Below are 16,921 nucleotides of genomic sequence, written 5' to 3'. Positions count from 1 at the left end.
TCCTCCACTCTCGTGCGGACGCCGCGGACGCTTCGTTTCCCGTGGCATTCTACGATTCTGCTGACGGCAAGAGGTGCTTACCACGTTATCCTGTGTTCTCCTATTTTTATTAGCGTCCAGGCAGTTCATTTAACTCCAGCATTGCTTTCGCGACAGGGCGGAAGAGAGCGAAGCGGTGCTGCTTGCTCACGCGCGTGTCGTGGAGCCGGAGAGACTCGCCGGACTGGCGTTGGACAGTGTCGAGCATGACTTGTAGTGCTGTGCGTTTCACCGACAATGCGGTGCGCAACCCGGAACTGCGGTTCCACAAGTTCCCAAGAGACCGGAAGAGGCACTGTTTCAAAAAGGCGTGTTATCGAACGTAACTAGTTTAATGCTTTACAAAAGGTTACAACGTGGACGGTATCTGCGTCCGCCATGCTCGGCAGTTTCTTCATCTCCTGGCGTAGAAGGGGGAAAGCCCGTACGCCACCGCATGCCTTGGGTGGTGGCGCCATCTGTCGGCTCATCTTGTAACATCCTCCTTTGTTTAAGTAGGGACTACCCCACAATAAAGTCTTGAAACTTCTTTGGTAGAGCTACTGTTCTCTTTGGGCGCGTAGGGGTACGGATTGGGGCGAATTGGTGGTCAGGCTCGTACGTCTCTGGTACTGGTGTCGTGTCTGGTTCGCGCTGAGGAGAACTTTTGACCTGGGGTGTTCTGTGGTGCCCACGATCGTCCTGAGTAGTAGTAGGGACATCTGCTTCAGCTTGTTGGCAACTGGGTACATCTCGTATGTGCACTCTGTTGCGGCGTAGCACGCCGTCACTGACCTGTACCTTATATGACCTGTCACCACATTGCTCCTTAATGGTTCCCTTTGTCCATAATGCTTCTTTGGTTGGGAGAACCATCACATCTTGTCCCATGCTCAGAGGATGGAGGTCTTTGGCCCGTTTGTCGTGATAGGAAACCATCCTTCGTTTCTTCTGCTCCAACCGGTTTCTGGCACTGACAGTTTTTGGCAGCAGCTGCTTGGTTGTCGTTGGTACACATGTGCGTGTGGGTCGACCCATGAGGAGCTGTGCAGGGCTTGCATGCATGTGTTGCAACGGCGTGTTACGATGGTCGAGAAATGCCATCTGAGGATCGCCATTGCTTTCGTCTGCTTTCTTTAAGAGCATTTTGACAGTCTTCACGGCAGACTCAGCCATACCGTTCGATCTTGGGTATCGTGGGCTGGACGTGACATGTTCGAAGTTCCAATCGATTGAGAATTTGTTGAACGCTTCACAAGCAAACTGTGAGCCGTTGTCTGTGATCAGAACACTTGGGATGCCGTGTCTTGCGAAGTGTGCTTTCAGTCTGCATATCACATGGGCAGATGTTAACGAGTTGAGTTGGTCGACCTCCCAGAAGTTGCTGTAATAGTCCACTGTGACTAGGAAGTGCTTGTTCTTGTGCTCCAGTATGTCGCATCCAACACGTTCCCACGGAAAGTCTGGTCTCGGGTGTGGTTTCAGCGTCTCTCGTTGTTGCGCTGGTGCATGTTTCTGACACACATTACAGGCTGATATGTGGTCCTTGATTTCAGCATTCATGCTCGGCCAGAAAATACTGTCACGTGCACGTCGTAGAGTGCTTTCGATACCCATGTGTGATGAATGTAGCTTTTCTTTCATTTCTCCACGAAGTGCTTTTGGTATCACCAGTCGTTGTCCCTTGTAAACAATGTCATCTTCCACGACAAGTTCGTCTCGGAAAGGGAAGTACATCCCGATTTCTGGTGCAACATTGTGCCTTTCCTGTGGCCATCCTGTTAGGATCACTGCTGTCAGCTTTTGCAAGGTTTCATCCCTCAGGGTTGCGTTGCGGATCTTCTCTGCAGTATCCTTTCGCACAGGTAGGTGGTTCACCACGTTGATGTCTTCAAGCTGCTGTTCGCAATGGTCGTCTGGCAAGAATGCTCGTGACATCGTATCGGCCAGTAGAAGTTCCTTTCCTGGTCGGTACTGCAGGTCAGTGTTGTAGCGTTGAGTCTGTAGGATCATCCCTTGCAGTCTTCTTGGAACTTGGTCCAGCTGCTTCTTCATGATGGCTTGTAGTGGCTTATGGTCTGTGATTACAGTCGTCAGTCTTCCGAAAGTGTACTGGTGAAACTTGTTCAACGAAAAGACTATGGCAAGCATCTCCTTCTCTGTCTGCGCATACCGGACTTCAGTAGGCGTGAGAGCTCTGCTCGCAAAGGATAATGGCTGTGCATCTTGAAGGAGTGCAGCTCCTAAGCCACGTTCACTGGCATCGCATTGTACCATCAGCGGTTTCTGCGGGTTGTAATATGCCAACACTGGGGCTCTTGCTACCAAGTTCTTTGTCTCTTGAAATGCGTTGTCTTGTTCATCGCTCCATGCCCATGGTTCACTGTTGATGACCAGCTTTCTGAGCGGTTTTGTGACCTGGGAGAGCTTTGGCAGAAAGCGTGCAAGGTAATTGACCATTCCACAAAAGCGTTGCACACCTTGGACGTCAGTTGGTGGGGGCATTTCTTGAATGGCTCTGACCTTTTCAGGGTCAACACGTAGTCCGTCTTTTGTCAGCAGGTGCCCCACAAATGTTGTACTTGTGCGATGCAGCTCCGTCTTGTCTCGGTTGAGTCGCACACCAATCTTCTGACATCTCTGCAGCAGGTTTTCCAGCTTCTTGTCATGGTCACTGCGAGCTTCTGCATCAGTTTCGCCAATACCATATACTAGAATGTCATCTGCCACACACAGCACACCACTCAGTCCATCCAGAGCTGACTGCAGTCTCTTCTGAAAGATTTCGCTGCTGACAGCGAGTCCAAATGGGAGGCGTAGCCATCGGTGGCGTCCCATTGGTGTCTGGAAGGTGGTGAGGAGGCTAGACTCTTCGTCCAGGATACATTGCCAGTAGCCGTCTCGTAGGTCCAAGTTCGAGAATATCTTTGCCTTTGCGACTTCAGGCAAAATGTCATCCAGGATCGGTAAGGGGTGCCTCTCCCGCTCTAAGGCTTCGTTGAGAGCCTGAGGATCAATGCAGATTCTCACTTCACCATTTTTCTTTGTAGCGATGACCATTCGGCTGACCCAAGGTGTCAGTTCCGTGACACTCTTGACGATTCCTGCTTGTTCCAATCGTCTTATAGTTGTCTCGAGCTGAGGCTTGATGTTCACTGGAACTCGGCAACTTGTCACTGCTTTGGGACATGCCGCTGGCTTGGTCACAAGGTGTACGGTCCCGGGCAGAGAGCCTACAGAGGTTCCAAAAACATTGGGGTACCTCTTCGTAATGTGGTCTCTTGAGTTGATTTCACCAACGCTGGCAACCAGGTCGTAGTCATCCGTGATTAGCCCGATCAGTTCAGCTGTCTTCCGTCCTATGAGGGGTGTGAAGTCGTTACGGACCACAATGAAGTCAACGACGTGTTTCTGCCCGTTGGCTGTAGTCACCTTCAGCCTTGCCTTGCCAGATGGGATGACTTTCGTGCCATTCCACATGTGCAGGGTTGTCGAGGTTGGCTCGATCTGTCTGGGCGTCACACTCTTGTGATTGATAACATTCACCGCAGCTCCACTGTCCACTTGGAACTTGACTTCTCTTTCATTGACAGTCAAGGTTGCAAATAACGAGCTGGTTTTGCCGTCCTGCACCGTGAGTATCTCTTCTGTTGAGTCGTCGTCGTGCTCCTCCACACTGGCGACGGTCTTGGTGCTTTTGCATACCGCTGCAAAATGGTTCCGCTTCTTGCACTTGTTGCAGGTTTGGTTCCATGCTGGACATGCTTGTCTTGCGCGCTCGTGAGTCCTGCCGCAGTATCTACAGCTCTGTACTGGTTGCTTGAACACAGTCTGTTTGTCTTTCTCTCGGTCGGCACGTGGTTGTCGGCGGCGATTGCTGCTACCTTTCATTGCGTGGACTTCCTCGGCGATTGTGGTGCCTTCTCTGAACACCTTCATTTGAAGCTTCGTCGACTCGTGCGCTAGGCATACTTTGACGACTTTTTCGAGCGTCGGTTTTTCTAGTTTCAGAATGTCCGCACGTGCTTTCTCGTCGTTTACTCCACAGACGATTTGGTCACGGATCATCTTCTCCTTTTCTGTTCCGTAATTGGAGTCGCGTGTTTTCAGTTTCAGGTCGGTGAGAAAAGTGTCGAACCTCTCGTCGGGGAGTTGTACTCGCATGCGGAAGACGTAGCGCGAGTACACTTCGTTCTGCTACGGCAGAAAGTGCGCATCCAGTAGCTTCACAACGTGGTCGAAGTCAAATTCAGGGTGCGGTCTCGCTTCCGTACACTCTCCGAAGTCCAGAGTATTGTAAATGTCTAGCAGGCTTGGTCCTCCAACCGTGAGAAGAAGTGCGACTTGCCTTTCCGATGATGCTCCAGCGGCATCGGTCGCTTTCAGGTACAGCGTGAAGGCTTGTTTGAACGTGCGCCATTGTTCCGCAGCGTTGCTGGCGTTTTCAAACTTCGGCGGCGGCGGGATCTTGTCCATGCTTGCTTCCGTGGTCGTGGCGGTCGTAGCTCAAGCGTTGGCTATTGCCGCTTCTGACACCATGTTTCAAAAAGGCGTGTTATCGAACGTAACTAGTTTAATGCTTGACAAAAGGTTACAACGTGGACGGTATCTGCGTCCGCCATGCTCGCCCTTTTGTCAAGCATTAAACTAGTTACGTTCGATAACACGCCCTTTTGAAACAGGCACAAGGTGTGAGTCGGTGCCGTTCGCCGGATAGACTTTGGAAGACCGTCGACTGCGAGCTCCAACGCGAAGCTCTGCTCTCAGCAGTTTACGTCAGACACCTACACACGGTATCTGCGGCTGCTGACTGTTGCGTGTTTCTCCACGAAACACGCGTCTTTGAAGAACGATGCGGTGCCGTCGCTGTTCGCGTACCGTCCGCCGGCTGCTCCAGCACGGTCGGCCGGACGCAGCAGGTCGCGGCTGATCTAACTAGCGTGCACATAAAAGCACCTTAGCTTAGCAACTTATACCGCTTGTGGATATATATGTCCCTATATCTCCCATTATTCCTTTTTCTCTCGGTCCGCGAGGAAGAAACAAATACAGTCACGCTGCGCCGGCACTGACCGGGTCATATTTATAGCAGTCGGATTCGCTTTTTCGCCGGCAAATTTATAAATGCGCACTAAAACTTACTACATTTGGTGCATATTAACAAAGTGAAGCGGTAAAAAAGAAAATGTGCAACTTACCTTCTGTTTTGAAACTCCACGTGCGACTGAGCCGACATTGTCGGTGCGTCGGCTCAAGAGCGCGGGACCAAAACGCGCCACTGGTATCAATGTTGCCAGGCTGCTTCAGCCGGTAGTTTCGGTTTCGCCGTGCCGCCGTAACGATATTTGGATTCGCGATATCTCCAAAACTATACACACTACCGAAAAACAAATTATATCTCGTGATTCAGGGTCGCCGACTTCGACTAAATAGATCATAACCCAAAAATTGTAAAAATGCAGTGGAGTTGCCCTTTAAGGTTCGACGTCAGAATCGAGGTTTGAGAAAAGTTCGCGACACCTTTGGTCTAAACCATAGAAAACGGCACGTGACCACGGAGAAGAGAGTGAGCAGGACTCAAACCGGCCAGTTCTTCATCGGCGGTTTTCGGGCGGAAAGAAAATGAATTTCGAGCCTCAAATTGTGTTCTGGGTAGTTGGGCTGTCATAAGCCATGTATAAATAAAAACCTTGGCGATCGTAAATACCCTGTCAGTGCCCCTTTAAACCGTACCGAAGCATTAATTTCCCCCAACGCTTGAAAAACCCTAATTTTCGAAGCCATATCTGTTATACTTCGTAAGCGATATAGAAAGGCAGATACAGCGTTGTCCACAAATAGTCTATATAAGTGCTACAGGAGAGATGTTGATCGAAAAAGAGACCCGGATATTTTTCCGATAACGCATACTCCAGTGGAGTGCATTTACAATCTTGGCAAGCAGACCGATGTAGAACCAGAGGAGGGGTAAGTTATAATGTTTTGTGCGACGGAGGCATACAGTACGGCCTAGTAGTGAAGCTAGTGCTCACGTGCTGAAGCTGCGATTTCATCGAGCGCCACTTTTCGTCATCACGAGTCGCCGGAGCAGCAAAGGTCACAGCCTTTGAGACCAACTTGACAGCAATGAAGGTGCCCAGAAAAGTGAAAAGAGAGCAACTGCTTTCGCGGACTTCTGTGCCACCTTAAACCTCTCCCACTTGGGGCTTCTCCACAAGACCTTCAAGGGACACAGTGACACCATGGTGCAAACTTGCCAGGGAACAGCAGAAGCCACAGAAGCACCAAGTGTGCAAGTGGTCAAGGTGCTGTACCGGAAATTTCTCAATCTCTTTGGAAACGTGGACATCATTTTTGATAGGACGTGGAAGACTCGTGGGCACAACTTGAACATTGCAGCTGTACTTTAGCCTGGTGCTGAACCATGTTGTCCCCTCCAGGAACTGCCGTGGCTGCCAGGGGGCACCTGACCCAGATGACAACGGCTATGGTGACTGGGTTTTGGACAAGTGCCTTAAGAACATCGACTGTAACGCTGGACGAATTGAAGCCAAGGCAGTCCCGATCCTGTTCAAGAGGTCTCTGAAAAAGAATGGACTGCCTGAACAATGTGCACAAGCGGATAGGGGGCGGCTCTTCGCACCTTGGTAGAGAAGAAGGCATAAGGGGAGCCTTTTGGAAGAAAAGGAAAGCTGACCCAGGACAAGATTAAAAAAAAATCACGTACTACTATGGATCCGCATTGAGGACCTACAGGCACGACGTCCCAAGGATGAAAAAGGCGGTGCAGGCAACTTTGTTGCACACGACGTCGGCAGATGATGCCCCGGACCGCAGTCTTTGTCTTGAAGGTGACGATTCCTGGTGCTTCCACACAGTGGCGTCACAAGGGTGTGTGTGTGTGGGGGGGTGGGGGGGGGGGGGGGAGGGGGCGGACCGCTCAGAGTGCAGCGCTCAGGAGGGGTGTCGCGGCGGGTCACGAGAGCCAAGGGGGGTGTCGGGTGTCGTGGCGGGCTACCACCCCGGGTGCCGCTGACCCTAGTGACGTCACTGCTCCTACAACCGCGCCCTGGCCAACCACGAGCCACCAACACACAATAACCCTCTACCAGGCTACTGGAGCCGGTATTTCAGAGGCTGGGCAAAGAGGCCCTCCTGTGGAGCGCTGCTGTGATGGCGTGACACAGAACGCAATTGAAAGCCTACACTCGGTGATCTGGGTCAAAACTGCAAGAGCATGCATGACTCTCTGCTGGCCGTGGAAAGGGCTGTCGCTGAAGCAGTTTCTTATTTCAACCAAGACATGGCGAAGACCAGCAAGGTGGTAGTGCAGAGCAGCTCGGCTACACTGGGAGCTGTATGACACGCAGGAGCCTCGAGAAGGACAAGGAGAGACTCCGCAAGGCCGACAAGGCTCACACAGAGAGTGAGAAGGTGAAGAAGATGGCCCAAGAGGCACAAACCCGACATAACCCAGGACTACCGCCTGGGTCATGTCGGCCCCGGGTTCGCAGCCGTAAAACTCTGACGTGATTTTCCGTAATATTTTAATGGCCATTGTTCGACTGAGTTTTTGAAAATATTGGCATAAACGATATCTAGAAAACTTTGTATTTTTGTGTTGAGAATAAGCGCACAGCATCCGAAGGGTTTCCTTTTCTATAAATTTAGTTGTAAATGTTCTAATATAAAACTAACTTCAAGTGCGATTTTCTCAGCATTGTCTTTTTATAAGGTGCCATTTCCTTACAGACGCTTTCATAATGTTTGTATAAATGAATACCAGTAAACTTGGCATTGTTCTTCTTAGCCACAGCTAAACTACATACTAAATTTTTCGTTTCTTTTTCATAGAGCCTATAGAATAAAAGTAATTAGCTGAAATGTTGATTAATTAGCGGCAGATTTTGTAACTTATGTACGGTGAAATAACTGGCGTCATAAAGATTCTATTAGCTTTAGGATGTATGGTGGACCCGCGCAACTTACGGCACATTTAAAAAAAATTATTGTTAATGAAAAATTATTATAATGGCTTGTTAAATGACCTAATTGGAATTTGATATTTTGCCATAACTTCTGTTCTAGGGGCGATATGTGAAATAGAATTCCAGATATAAAATCACCATTAAAAAGCATATCAGTATGCCAATTAAAAAAAGTATAGCTATATAAAAAATAAACTTAAGGACCCGTGTCGCCCCTTAGTTATTTTAAGTATCATATAGTTTTGAATAAAAAATATCTGCTACAATATTTCTTAAACGTAGCCTGTCGTACCCAGAATAGTAGGGTACGTTGTTGGGCTAGTTGGTTCATCTTAGTTAAACATACCCAGAATGGTTTGGCGACGACATACTTTTAATAATTGTTTATTAAATCGTATTCGGTCATATGCGGTGTGCTGAGTTTCAGCATCTTATTGTATGGCCGACTGAAGCCCCAGAATACCCGCACCCCGGCGTCTGCAGTTCCGCAACACTTCGCACGAACGTATTATCGCACTTGCAACATATCCGATCTACATCATTATACCCGAACACTTTTTTTTTATTATGTAATCAATGTTTTTCTTGTATTTACCACCAATGTGTGCTTGCACAACATCCCAAGTCTTTTTAAGGCTTCTTTGATGACGCTGTAAACGTGCAACATAATACCTGTACCTTTCCAGTCTTGTTGGAGCTGTTGCTCTGAATGCACGAAACACATGTACGACGAAACCGTCCGATCTGACGTGCGCACTGCCGGAATGACCTTCGGGGGCGAGGGTTTTTGTAGCACCGGAGGGCGTTGAAAACCCTCGCCTCCGACCGTCGTATCAGTGCCTGATCGGACGTCGGATCGGACGGTTTCGTCGTACATGTGTTTCGCACATTACGGAGGCTTCTAAATTCGTTTTTCAGAACTCTATCCCCTGGATTAGCTTTACATCTTTGACGGAGTTTATCCTTTGTGTGGCAGAGCTCCATAATTTTTATAGACATCAATTCATTCTAACGTTTCCTTTGCATCAATACAATTTTTCTCTCGCAAGCGTTACATATACTTAAAAAAACCTGAGTCATCCTTTGGTAAGCCGTGACATTATCAAACGAGACAAATATGTTCCAGTCATATTCATCAATTAATTTATCCACTCTTTTATTGTCTAAGACCAATTTGTATAGACTTTCTGGTTCTTCCAATTGGAGCCCACAAACACAAAAATGGATATAAAATAATGATATGCCACTTTTTGCTTTATAAACCATGACACCGTTTTTAGCTCGGTCAATCTCATAGCAATGTGATCGATGCACGCTCTTGTAATTTGGTAAACTAACTAACGCTTTTAGGACGTTTCGACGGCCCGCAAAAATCAGTTTTTCAACGTGTGATGCTGCAATTTACTACAGAGGCGCAAGCAGTTAGTGAGTTTACAGTAAAAAAATCAACAAATCAACTTATTTGATATAAAAATGAAATGGCGCAAAGGTTAGACAAAGGATAAAAGACATATCCAACTACCCGACCTCAATACAGTACAAAATCAACTTACTTCGTTCAAAATACAAAAAACAAAACAGAAGCCGGTTTCGGGCCATCTACGCCGCCACTTCGCTGCAGGCTATGCACGCGTAGTAAGAAGTGCTGCCGACAGATGGAGTACGCCGCGTCGAGAAAGCGCTGGGTCACGTGATTTATAAGCTGGGTTTGCAGTACCATGTGCGAGGAGATAACGAACGCCTTCGTCGTCTGCGACCGTCTCGGCAACATCTCCTAGAAGACAAGGCCGGCCGTAGTACTATTCTCGTGACGTCACGAAGGAAGGCCTTCGAGGGCGCGCGTCGAAGCGAAGGCAACGCGCATAGCTCGGCCGTCGTAACGCGCTTTTAGTCACATAAGCGTGTCTTATTAGCCGAAATGAAAGCTGCACATAGCAACGATGTTAGAAAATATTTTATTACACTCGCAAGACATTACACCTCTAAATATACGGTATGAAATGGCACGAGGTAGGCGTAGAAAACGTCTACAGAAAAAAAAAAATCTTCTTAAGTCGAAAACACTGAGCCACGAAATTATTGCTGTAAAAATGCCTATTTTATACAGAATTACTTCCACAAAATGGATGGACACGCAGTGTGATTGGACACAGCAAAACGGATCACAGTAAAAATCAGGTAAATGTAGTCATCGCGGACACAGCTAGACAATGTCACTTACAATCATCTAAGCGATGTTAACGCGTGCAGTAACTGAATTCTTGCATTATATTCCAGCCACATGGCAAGATTAATGTAATTTCGATGGAATTACGTTATGGGGTTGGTAAATCAGCTCGCGATGCTCGTAAGTCACTCAGAATCGCGAGCTAATTCAGTCCTATATCATTTAAAGAAAATATAATAGCTTTTCCGTGTGGCAGGGGTACTAAATTTACTATTTACAGTCAACCGATTTAGTTCACCGTATGTGCTCGAGCTGCCTTAGAACAAAATATAACTTACTTTATAGGCTATAATACTTTTACCTTAATACAGTTAGGACTCTAGTTTAAACGCGGCGAATGCAATAAGAAACGTTAGCACTATAAATAAACACATAAGCACAAACAACGCACTTACAGTAATCACACATAAACTTGTTATTCATCTTCCAGTGAAAATTTGAATGTTACCAGGTATGTTCACAAATGTCGACGGAATTGCACACCAATAACGACGAAGAACGAGATTCCATTCTATTACAAGATTAAAGTAGCCGACTGAAGTACTTGTGTCCTACATGACAAAGCCCGTAAATAAGTGGTTGTTCACCTCTCGATCGCATCTATACGTCCCGCAATATTTGCCACAAAAACATTTGAATACGAACTCCAAGAAGTATCTCTCCTGGACGAGGGAGAGGTCTGTCGATAATCAACCGGTGTGATCGTTGACTAGTTGCCACACATGTCACTTACACAGTAGCAGGACGTGTTCCGCGAATCCACGTAAACGCCGTAGTATCAAGAGAACACAAAAGAACCACAAACGAGAGCAGCGGCAGCAGTGTGGGACGAAAGACTTAATGTTGCCGACCCATCTTTTTCTCGTGTGTGCTCCCTGCGGCGAGGACTTTATTGTTTTCGGTTCCCTTCTCTTCTAAAATGTCTCAGCGTTCCTTTTCAAACAGTCTGCAGCTCGCACACAGCGTAAATTTGTCAGAAATGGGAGGCCATAGGAGTGAAGAAAATGCTGCTTCGGTGCCCGTTCAATTCGAAAAGTGTGAGGAGCTGCACGTAGTCCCGCGGTCACGGGGATGATTATCAATATAAATTTGGTACCTTCAACCTTGTTAACGCGTTGTATACTACGTTTTTATTATATGCATAATAAATTATATACGACTAGGCATTTGAAACGTATATTAATGCCGGATAAACGCGCACGAAGAAACCACGTGACCTGCCTGAAAAGGCGTGGCAGGTCACGTGACCACGTGACCTGCCACGCCTTTTCTCGACGTGGCCTCCTGTCTCCGGCAATTTTGACGTAGCGACTCGGAACGCTACGGCCTTAGCTTTTAGGTAGTGTTGGTCTCAGCCTTTCCGCCTCGTTTCCTCCTTGCCACGCGAAACCGCAGCGCAAGCGCACTTGCGGCCAACCTCCGCCATTAAATTGCAAACGCTCCCTATGGTTTGAGATGGGCGCTTTCTACTTCTAGGCTCCCTAGAAAGTGCCACCCACGATAGCAGACGATCCCGCAACAGATCCCGAATCGGCCTGCGCTCCCTCGACGCGGCGTACGCCATCTGTCGGCAGCAGTTCACGTTACGCGTGCATCGTGTGTGAAGTGGCGGCGTAGATTGCCCGGAAAAGCTTTCTTTTTTTTTATTTTTTTTTTTAAATTTTGAACGAGCTAAGTCAATTCCTTGATTTTTTTCACTGTAAACTTTCACTACCCGATTTTTGAGGGACGTCTGAAGTGCTTTAAAGGGATACTACAACGAAATTTCGGCGCTCATTTTTTGGTCTATATGTGTTCAAAAGAGCAGTATCACATGGAACATACCAATGTCTTGTTAAAAAAGTCTTGAAAAGGAATTTTAAAACGAATTAAACGATTAGCAAAGAGCACCTGGTGGAGGTCGCTAACGCCTCGTTTGTAATGCTCGTCTAGGAACCTTGACAGCTATTAGCCCCGAGAGCGAACACAAGCGTCGCTGCGGTCGCCGCGCCCTGATTGGGTGAGGTTTACCGTGACGTCAGGGGGAGGACTCCGCTCCGCGATCTCACATAGGCTCGCTTCCCAACACCGGTTTCCTGGTTTGGCGTTGTGTGCCGCAAGCTCTTCGAGGAGCGGGACTTCGTTTACCCGGTGTACAAGACGTTGAGTTAGGCCGATACTGACGTGCTTCCGTACATTTTATAAGCCTGCTTGTCCCTTTTACCTTTAAAATCAGGTTACAAATCCCGAAAGCTACCGGCGGAGGCTATTCCGCCGATGAACCTTACCGTCCGTCCACACGACACAAGGCAATTTTGCGAGGGATCGGTGAAGCGGTGGCGCAAGTGTTTCAGACGCCGGAATTCTGTTCCTTGCATGTTCATGATTTAGGACGATATTACATCCCGCTTTCAAGGCATTTGAAGTGGTATTTATATCATGGGCCTTTGGGTGGTCGGCAAATTAGCTCGCGACCCCGACTTTGCGCTGCCATTCTGCATGCGCTGGTTCGAAGATTTTTTAAAGGCCCTCTGTCTTTTTATCTTTGAAGTGCTCGTAGGACAGGGTTGTTTTTACTTAAATGTAGCTTCTTCGTGAATTAATTCTATAGTTTATACACGTATGCAAGCATACTTCTTAGAAGATGCGCAATTACTGGAAATTAGTTCGTATGGTAGCAGAAAAAACGGCCGAATCGCCCCCAGTTGCCTGTATGATATGTATTGAACTGCCCAAATTATGCACAGCAATAGTGCCGTAATTTGGAATGTTTATAATTTTTTCTGACATTTTTATTGCAGCCTTGGGTATTCGGAAAATACACCGTTTAGTCTGAATTGTCATTTCACATTAAAAGAGACACTGCTGCAGGTCTCAAAAAGCTTCATCAGCTTCAAAACTCCCTACAGCTGGACTCTCTGACAACAGAGGAAAACAGGAGTAAAAGCAAGCATTCGAACGTCTGTCCAGTGGTAGATGCAGCACTAGTAGCAGAAACTGTGGAACCTGTGAAGGGCGACAGTCTGCGTGAGAAAAGCTTCTGGTATGTTAGCTTCAGGACAAATCGATTAAGTAACATCTCAATTTTAGGGCTTAAGGGACTAATAACGATCTAGACACCTTCGCTTACGTTTTTTATACATTACTTGAGGGTTGATATAAAGAAGTCCACAGATACCACCCGTCTAGTCCATTGAAATACTATCTGAATCCAGCAAGGGTCAAATGCGAGCAATGTATGTAATAAATGTTCCTTTTTTTTTTACTTTGCCCCTGCACTTGGGTTGTCTTACTTGTGATTCTCTCCCCATGGCCCAGACTGTATTTAGCATGTTCCTCGAGCAGCATGCAGCTTTTCTGCTTCGGCGATCTTGTTTAAAAACAGAGATACAAAAAAAAAAAAATAGTATACGTAACCTGCCAATTCATTCAGACCATCAGCAGGATTTATTGTGCGAGATGTGAATCTATAGTGATGCTCTTGCAATTGTGGCCATATTTCTTTATTTTCATATACCAGCTGCGATTCATGCGTTGCCTGCCCTGTCAACCATGCTTAAAGGGGCACTGACACATTAAAATCATATTTTTTTTTATTATCCGAAACGATTGAAAACGATGCCGGGACATTACCCTCAAAATTTGAGATTTGGGAATTCAGTATTCGTGAAGTAAAAAGCAATTTCCAAATGCCGAATTCGAAGTTCCCGCGCGATCGGCGCCGGTGCCTTGACGTCAAAAATTGAGGAGACCTGAGAGTCCACTCTCCTGTCACCACTCCCTGCTGTTGCCATGGCGACCCAAAGCGAGGAGGATAGGAGCGAGCGCCGGCTAGCGCCGGCGTTGCGGCGGACCGGTTTTGAGCGGTGTCGCCTGTTTTCCGTTGGAGGATACAAATCCAGGAGACGGCACCACAACGAACTCCCGATTTTTGGTATTTCAAAAAGAAGGGCCGTAGTGCGTTCGCAATTGCGTTAAAAAACATGTTTTAAGATTGCCGTAATTAAATGTTATAGAGATGTCGCCTACAAAGCTTCTAAATTTCCTGATTTTTGACGTCACCGATCAAAAGAAGCGAGGAGGCGAGAGGCGGGAAAATCAAACGCCAAAAATAAAAAGACGCGCGCGCGCGCGCGGGAAAATTTTTTTTCGCGATGCGGTTTTTTTTGCGTGTCTATGACTACAACTTGCATCGTTTTAGACAATAAAAATAAATACGACCTTTGGGGTGTCAGTGCCCCTTTAAGATGTTGGTTGAAGTTTCGCCTGTAGCTACAGGCCATACCTCAATACAGGCACATATAAAAATTTACACTTCCTACGAAAAACACGAAAAAAAAAAAATAAAAACGAGCGCGCCGACACCTAGCGCTGTCACAGCCTCCACAGGGCGAGCGGGGCGAGTCGGGGAAAAATTCTCTCCTCGCCGTGACGTCACCCCGGTTTGCCGTAAGGAGGCGCCACGCGAACTTCTCGGGGCTACAAGTCAAGAAGGTAGGAGAAGCTCCTCCAACAAGCGTGATGCACCCGTTTCAAATCTCTCCGCAGTCGAAAGAAGAGTTCACTGGAAACGCTCCTTGTTCCGCTTCAATGGATTCCCACTTGTCTCCGATCCCACTTTTTAAGAAAGCGACCTTTGTATTCATCGGAGAGGGAACCGAGCCCCTGAAAGCAGCCTTTGTATCCATCGGGGAGGAAGCTAATCCCCGAAAGTCGTTTTTGTTTCCGTCGGTGGGGGAGAACTCTAATCTCCCTCTCGTGGCTTCCACAATGCTAAGTCAAAGTCGAAAGATAAAGCAAATATGTACAGAAAGGCAAGACCCTCCTCGCGCGTTGTCCGCGACGTCACGGAAACGGTGGGACGCTATTGGATGCAAAGGTGGCGGAGGGATATCTGATTCCCTTTGAGGGGCATTTGCCGCTACCTTCTCAACCTGTAACTGACTATAGTGAAGGAGGTTGTCTCGTCTCCGGCCACGACGAGAGAAGGGGGGAAGGAGGAACTCCCCTCTTCCCGAGAATCCCTTTTGTGTGTCGCAGAAGTCGCTATTGTCCCCCTAGAAGATTATAGAAGATTAACCCGTCACTCAAAATTCGTACAAAAGCAGCCGCTTCGGTGGCTGGAACGACTATAGTCGGTTACAGGTTAAGAAGGTAGCGGCAAATGCCCCTCAAAGGGAATCGTATATCCCTCCGTCACCTCCGCATCCAATACACCTTTCCAAAAAACGCTCCTAGGCCGCCGCCATGTTGCTGATGCTGATGCGACTGGTGCGACTCTCGCGCCCTCTATCAGCTAGAAATTTTCTACCACTCTCTGGGACTGTGAAGACCCGCTCAGCGCGGTTCTCTACATACGTTTTTGCGGTTTTGCGTTCGACGTTTTCTCGCCCCTTTTGAAAGTTTCTTAATTTTTTTTTATGCGTGCTGCGTACCCTTTTTGTGTTTTCTTCCATTGTGAGAAAGAAGGCTGGTAAATGCCTGCCATTCAAGCTTTTCTGCTCGACATTCACGGGAAGCAAAGGAGGTGAAGGACGTCGAACGACCCTCGACGCGATTTTGCGAACATTGTTCTCCCCCCTCCCAGAGATAATCCGCGTAGAATCCTCAGTCATCTCCAAAAATAGTTGTCCGGTTTGGGGTGAGAAACGGGTCAGTCGCGTTTGTTTCTTTGCCTTGGTGCGGTTGTGAAAAAAGGAAGCTCTCCCCAAAACGTGCCCCGAAACGAAGTCATCTCGGATTCCGTCCGATCGTCAAGATGTGACTGTCGTCGACTGTGACTGTGTTATTTGAGATCTTTCTCAAATAAATTCGTTTCGGATAACGCTGCATCGTCGGTACGTACGATATATTGTTCGGATGTTAACACTTCCTCAATTGTATGTCCGTGTCCTGTCCATCGGTAAACACGTTATTTGTGAGCGTGAAAAATGCATGCCTTTCGGCCCTCTTCTGTTGCAATTTATTTTTGACAGCAAAGCGCCTTGTCGTTTCACATGCGGCGAATCCCGCGGCGCCGTCCAAACTTATCCTAAGAAAAAAAAATCAAATAACTAGAACTAAACATTCCAGCCTCATTCGTTCTGTCGCGCGCGGTCCCAACAAAAATAGTTTATAGTTTTTTTTTTTTTTTTGCTTTTTTTGTTTTTTAAATGTGGCACAATGCTTCCTCAATGTCCTCGGGAACATACATGTGCCATGAAACACAAAATATAGCGGGAAAATACGAGAATTTAGCCGCCAGCAGCGTTTGAAACTGCGCCTACGCAGGCTGCGCCTGTTGAAATCACAGCCCCCCGGTTAGGGTTAGGAGGGACGCCGGTGAGAGTCTAGCCTCAAACTCAGTGACTGGGCTCGGAAACGGTTTGTTGCCCCTGGGGTCGAGTGTTTTTTGGAAAGGTGTTCAACGCGCGAGAAGGGTCTTGCCTTTCTGTACATATTTGCTTTATCTTTCGACTTTGACTTAGCACTGTGGAAGCCACGAGAGGGAGATTACAGTTTTTCCCCTCCGATGGAAACAAATACGACTTTTGGGGATTAGGATCCTCCTCCGATGGATACAAAGGCTGCTTTCAGGGGCTCGGTTTGCTCTCCGATGAATACAAAGGTCGCTTTCTTAAAAAGTGGGATCGGAGGCAAGTTGGAATCCATTGAAGCGGAACAAGGAGCGTTTCCAGTGAACTCTTCTTTCGACTGCGGAGGCATTTGA

General features: G+C 47.5%; 1 pseudogene; it reads right to left on the bottom strand.

The window, feature by feature from the left end:
* Positions 1-365: 365 nt before the first annotated feature.
* Positions 366-4,494, bottom strand: LOC121837272 (annotated as a pseudogene).
* Positions 4,495-16,921: the final 12,427 nt, after the last annotated feature.

The sequence above is a fragment of the Ixodes scapularis genome, unplaced genomic scaffold, assembly GCF_016920785.2.
Source record: "Ixodes scapularis isolate PalLabHiFi unplaced genomic scaffold, ASM1692078v2 PGA_scaffold3__209_contigs__length_174095766, whole genome shotgun sequence".
Classification (NCBI taxonomy): Eukaryota; Metazoa; Arthropoda; class Arachnida; order Ixodida; family Ixodidae; genus Ixodes; species Ixodes scapularis.
The sequence above is the reverse complement of the archived record's forward strand: the minus strand, read 5'-3'. Positions and strand labels throughout refer to the sequence as shown.